The sequence below is a fragment of the Notothenia coriiceps genome, unplaced genomic scaffold, assembly GCF_000735185.1.
Source record: "Notothenia coriiceps isolate Sejong01 unplaced genomic scaffold, NC01 NC01_scaffold00000434, whole genome shotgun sequence".
In the NCBI taxonomy this organism is placed as follows: Eukaryota; Metazoa; Chordata; class Actinopteri; order Perciformes; family Nototheniidae; genus Notothenia; species Notothenia coriiceps.
In genome coordinates, this window is record NW_011333135.1 from 1 (window position 1) to 5,793 (window position 5,793).

General features: G+C 39.2%; 1 long non-coding RNA gene across 1 annotated transcript; it reads left to right on the forward strand.

The window, feature by feature from the left end:
• Window positions 1-655: 655 nt before the first annotated feature.
• Window positions 656-3,813, forward strand: LOC104953037 (uncharacterized). The gene is made up of 2 exons (XR_799168.1): window positions 656-1,227; window positions 1,779-3,813. It is a non-coding gene; the product is annotated as an uncharacterized lncRNA (long non-coding RNA).
• Window positions 3,814-5,793: the final 1,980 nt, after the last annotated feature.

Consider the following 5,793-nt stretch of genomic DNA (forward strand, 5'->3'; position numbering starts at 1 on the left):
CAGCGATCTCATCTCACTCTGCATGACCCTAATATCATAACATGTGTTCTCTGGAGAATCACAGAACGGACGATCGTCCTTATTATTATGCCGTTTAAACCAATTATTTAAATGTGTTTGTTAAATTCGGCATCATGTAAGTTGCGCTGACAGGTCCACACACTGCTTCCCCGCAGCGAGGCTCCCCCGCCCTCCTGCTTATGGTTGGCGAGCGTCAAGCTCCACAACCCCCCCCCCGTTGATAATTCTCGATCGTTAGCACGCTGATAACATTTAAATGGCACTTCACATCAAAAAGGTTGCCGACCCCTACTCTAGATAGAAGGCCCGCTAGTTAACTGGCTCGAGACAGAGGATAGATGAATGCGACGAAGCAATTCATGCCGTTTTATTGTTTTTAACGTTGAAATGATAAGTGCAACAGGTGAAGATGAAGTTGTTGCGGAATTGTTGTGAGTACCCTTTTCAAGTCAAGACAATTCAGTGAAAAGCCGCACATTATAATGCCACGTGGGGGTGGGGGTGTGTGTCTACAGAAGGTCCAGTTGTGATAGACACGGTTCGCCACTGGTATCCCATGCTGCGAGTTCTGGTCGCTCAGTGATGATACTTTTACTTCTGGAGTCTGTGGAATCTCAGCTTGCTATCTGATGTCTTGTTTGTGCAGATCCGATAAGTGGTGGAGTGTTTCTACCGTGAGTTCTGTGTTAAGTGCGTTAGCCTTTTTTTCCACTCAGGGTTAATTCAGAGGCTCTGCGTTAGACTTGTGTTTCGTTTGGTTAAAAATGGTTCATATTGTCACTTAGCTGAGTTTCTCTGAGTGGATGTGACAGATTCATAGTTTGTTAAATGTTAAGAAGCCCTTAGATGCTGTTTATTGCAAGATGTTGCATTTTGGGGGCTTAACAGGTTAAACAACTTTTTTGATCAGTGTTCACACGATCTTTGATACTTAATTTACTTGAAAAGAAGTATAAATATGAATGACTTTTTTAATCCGTAAACAAAAAATCAGAGAACATCAGGACATAAATGGTATTCTGTGGAGGCTGTAGATCACCTGTAGATCTTATGGATATTGTCTCTGTTTCTTTGCAGCTAGTAAAAACAACGTTGCTGGCAAATCTCGGGAAGAGATCACTCTGGAGAAACAGATGGAGCTGGAGAGAAGGCTGATAGACGTTAGCGGTCAGCTCAACTCCGGAAAGAAGCCCGTTAAGACCAAACGTAAGTTTTCCACACTGCGTTTTCATTTAATAGTATTTAGGAGCTACGGCTTTTCAGAAAGAAAGTGAAATATGATACATCTTTTTCTTCCCCGAATGACTGATGTTGGTAAATCAAACCTAAAAATGCAAGTTAGGGCATCTGCCGATTCTTCTCTGGATTTGAAATTAGATGACATTTCAGAACATTTCTTTTGTCCAATACCCAAAAATATTTGTTTATTTAATATTAAATCCTGACATCCATATTTGGGAGACTGAACAACATTCTCTACCATACCTCGACAGTTTAAACAGATCAGCCAAAGACTTGATGATCATTTGACCCATGATTAATCAGTCGACTTAAAGTTGAAGTTCCGCTGCTATCTTGATTTTGATATTGTGTTAAATTGCTCTTTGTCTCCGGGTATTAAACTGTCTTCAGGAAGTCTTGAATCTCAACATTTGACATCTTTATCAGATAGTTGCAGCATTTCTCTTACACATTCAAATATTTAACGTTTGAAATGACGTTGTTGTCTGAACATATTTCATATTTCTTTCCAGCAGAGAAACCTGTAACGGAGCCGCACAACACCCAGCCAACACGTCTCAGCGCCAGCAGCTCTTCCTCAGACTCCTCCTCCTCATCATCCTCCTCCTCATCCTCAGACACAAGCGACTCAGACTCTGGCTGAGAGGCCCTGTGTTTCCGTATGACAGGGTCATGTAAGGGACCCTGGGTAATTTGCTTCTCACTGAGAGGACTGAACTGCAGTAGAGCTACTGACGATGGAGCCGCAGGACGGATCAGACGAGACGGGCAGAACTGCTGCGCCTCAAAGTATCAAACCAAGAAAGAGGGAGATGGAGCTTACCCTGCGTTCATGCATCCATCCCAGACACAGCACAGTTGGGAATGGATAGTAGGAGGAGATTGTAAAGTCGTGCCGTTCTCTGGAGAACTGGCCTTTTTCGGGCAGAGCGAGGGACGCTCCATCGCCTGCAAAAAGAAACAAGGAGAATAGCGACGCATGCGTTGGAGGGATAAGGGTGCTAGAGCCAGAATTTGTCTTATTTCTGGAGATAACTTCCCTTCTTCTTGTGCTCCCTGTCTTTATGCTGTATAGATAAGATGTACAGTTATATAAATATCTATTTTTCTTTTGTAAAGAAGCATTTTATGGAGCTAATTTATTCCCTCATTCTGGGAAAGAAGTAGTAGTGCGGGTGTGTGTCTTAGTTTTTGTTTAGTTTTTTTTTTTTCTTGAGTGACGTAGAGGGGAAACTCATGCATTTGTCTGTGTGTGTGAGTGAGTGTGTGAATGTGTCATGTATGAGTTTGCATGTGTGAGATCCTCATAATTTTGACGCAGGCGTTGAAAATCAGTCTGCACGCAGAAGCACCTTGGTTCAGTAAAATACAGAATGCATGCAATACAGAGGAGCTGGCAAACACCTGCATACTCGTGCACTCATGCACTTGTTTGAGATGGTCGGCCACTGTACAGAAATGTGACATAGTTTCATGACATCAGTTTTAGACAAACGTATATCTGTTCCCACCATGTCTTTTTTTTCCTCTATTTTTCTAAACATGTTGCTTTTTTTCTCCTTGTGACCAAACTGCGAATAAATTGTGAGGACTTGTCTTGTCCATTCACCCGTGCCCAAATGACATCCTGGTTCTTTTGATTTCTTCTGGTGTTCATGTTGAGTTTGGACATGTCAAAAAACATCTGACGAGATTTGAGGTTGTATGAAAATAGTTTTGCTGGTTCTTCCATAACATTGTATTATTGAAATAGGTGAAGAGTTTTGGTTAGATTTCCCAATGGGTAATCACTTCTTCGCACTACGGTGTCATACAAACCAAACTGCTGATAACAATTTGGCCTTTAAGATCTATGGCAGCTCAAAGTTTAATTTCAGTGTTAACTGTTTTTTGTTTTTGAGTAAGTTAACTTATTTGTGTGAATATAATTGTTTGGAAAGTTTTCACCAGCATCATTAGTGGAGGACAACGTTTTCTCCTCTTTGGCCTCTTCTTTTTCTTTTAAAGCCAAACCAGTCTGGATGATTGAAACAAGCAAGTGGCCGCAGACAGTTTAACAAGTGAACAACATCTGGTTTATTGTGAGTAACAATGCACTGTTTGTTTGGTGGTTCTACGGTGGTTCTACTAAACAATGTTCTTTGGGTAAGGTCTGTGTCCTTAATGTTCTTTTAAAGTCGCCTACAGCGTAAGATTGGAGTTTTAGACGTTATGAAAGTGATTCTTTAGCAAGAACTAGAATGGAGATGTCTTTTTCACAATACTGAAGGTAATCAAAGCTTTTAAATTGAGGTATACTCTACAAAATGTCAGGTTTTTAGAAGTGTACATACAGTCTCAATCTTGAGCATGTTTTTGTTCTTCCTTCAGTAACTTTGTCCAACTGTTTCTTTTTTGTAAAACAAATATTTTATTTTGGGCTTCTGTTGTAAAACAAAACACTCCAGTTGTCAATTCTAATTTCATGAAGTTTGTCCAAAACACCTCTGTACTTGACTCCATTTTAGAACTTCATCTGTACTCAAATAAACTGCTACATGTTCATCTTTACACTGACTGCGGGTATATTATTTATAAATTGCAGTTGCTCACAGTGTGCTTAGCTTAAAAAATAGAGAAGCAGTGAAACGGATAGAAAATAGATTTTGATTATCAAGGTCCTATGAAGGTACTTCTTTGATCGCATTGAAGCTGTAGGAGGATTTAGTTCAAATAAGTGTCTTGAAAAGTGCAAAAGTAGCACATAAAATAAAAAATGGCTGACTTCCTGTTGGTGTTATGATTCCTGACTGTCGGTTATCGGCCCCTAATATTAAACCATACCACATATTAGTAAAAACATCTAAATGCTAACACAAATAAAAAGCTGTTACTAGGCTACAGTTTTTAATTCAAAAGTGACAAGTGTTGATTCCACCTGGTTTTTAGTGGCCAAATTCATCTTTTTGTAATTTGCCTATTAGAAAATAAACGAATATAAATAAACAACTTATTTAGTTTTTTAAGTAACTGTCCTTTTCTTTTATCAAATATTGGCTATAGTGTCCTCAGACCTTCTGAATATTATAAGCTCAACCAATCGTCTGTATTCAGCCACACATAACTCATTTGAGTTGTTTAAAAGTCTGATTCATCAGTAGCAAACCGTGCAAAAGTATTCAAAACCCAATCAGGCTCAGTCTAGATTACAGACAAAGAAAAGATGCATCCCCTCTCTCTGCTGTGGGTGAGGCAAAACACCTCGTCCCTCCTCCTCTTCCTGCACGGGCTGTACCAACTGCCCCCAACTGCTGTCACACATGCATGAGAGGGGCAGATCACAGAGATGGGGTGGGGCTGAAAATGAGGCAGCATTTCTTACCTATTGCCACATTAAAAGTTGGTGTTTGACATTTTTGATGACATTTGCTGGCATCACGTAAAGACATGAATGGATGTTGCATTGCATTTATTATGATACTGAATACTGTGTGCATCTTCTGTATGTGTGTGAGTCTCTGCTGTCAGCGCATTTCTCTGCACATACACTACCAGTCAAAAGTTTGGACACACCTTCCAATTCAAAGTTTTTTATTTATTTTGATCTACTTTGTAGATTAATACTGAAGACATCAAAACTATGAAAGAACACATATGGAATTATCTAGTTAACAAAAAAGTGTTACAAATCCAGAATATGATTTTTATTTTAGATTCTTCAAAGTAGCCCCGTTTTGCCTTGATGACAGCTTTGCACACTCTTGGCTTCTCTCAGTCAGCTTCATGAGGTCGCACGTGACACTGTTGGAGATGTATTCAGAATTCAAGGCACACTTAACCAGCATGGCTACCACAGCATTCTGCAGTAGCCAGCAAAATATAAATCATTCTGGATTTTTTAACACTTTTTTGTTTTTTGTTCGAATTTAAAAGGTGTGTCCAAGCTTTTGACTGGTCCTTTATATCAGCGCTGCATGTGCATCTTGTACCACGTAGATATGATGGTGTACTGTACATACAGTATATATGAATACTGTGTGCATTGTATATATTGTACAAAATAAGGTTTTGATGAAAGATTATAACACAATATATAATAAATATAATATATCTCTTTAGTTTGTCTTGTATTTCAACAGAATGTGTTGAACTTGTTTGTATTTTCATTAGTGCAAGTGCTCCCTTTCCATGAAATCCTCTTGCAGGGTAATACTGTGGAAATCAGATGAGCTGTCAGAAGTTACTAAGAAACAGGATCAACTGTCGGCAGACAAAAGAGCTCCGCCAGAAACATCGAGTTCTCTCCTGTTCTGCAGAAAAAGACATCCACTGGCGTTTGAGTGATAACTGCACTACTGCCAAATGGCGGCCTCATGCAACTTGTGTTGACTTTGAAATTATGTTATAAAACTTCATAAAAAACATTTAACCCATCACTGGTAAATCTATAGTTTTATTATGCAACAAAATACATATGCATGTATGATTTCATGGTATATATTAGATAAATAAAAACCACGAAAGCTTGTTCCAGCTGTTTTAACTAAGCCT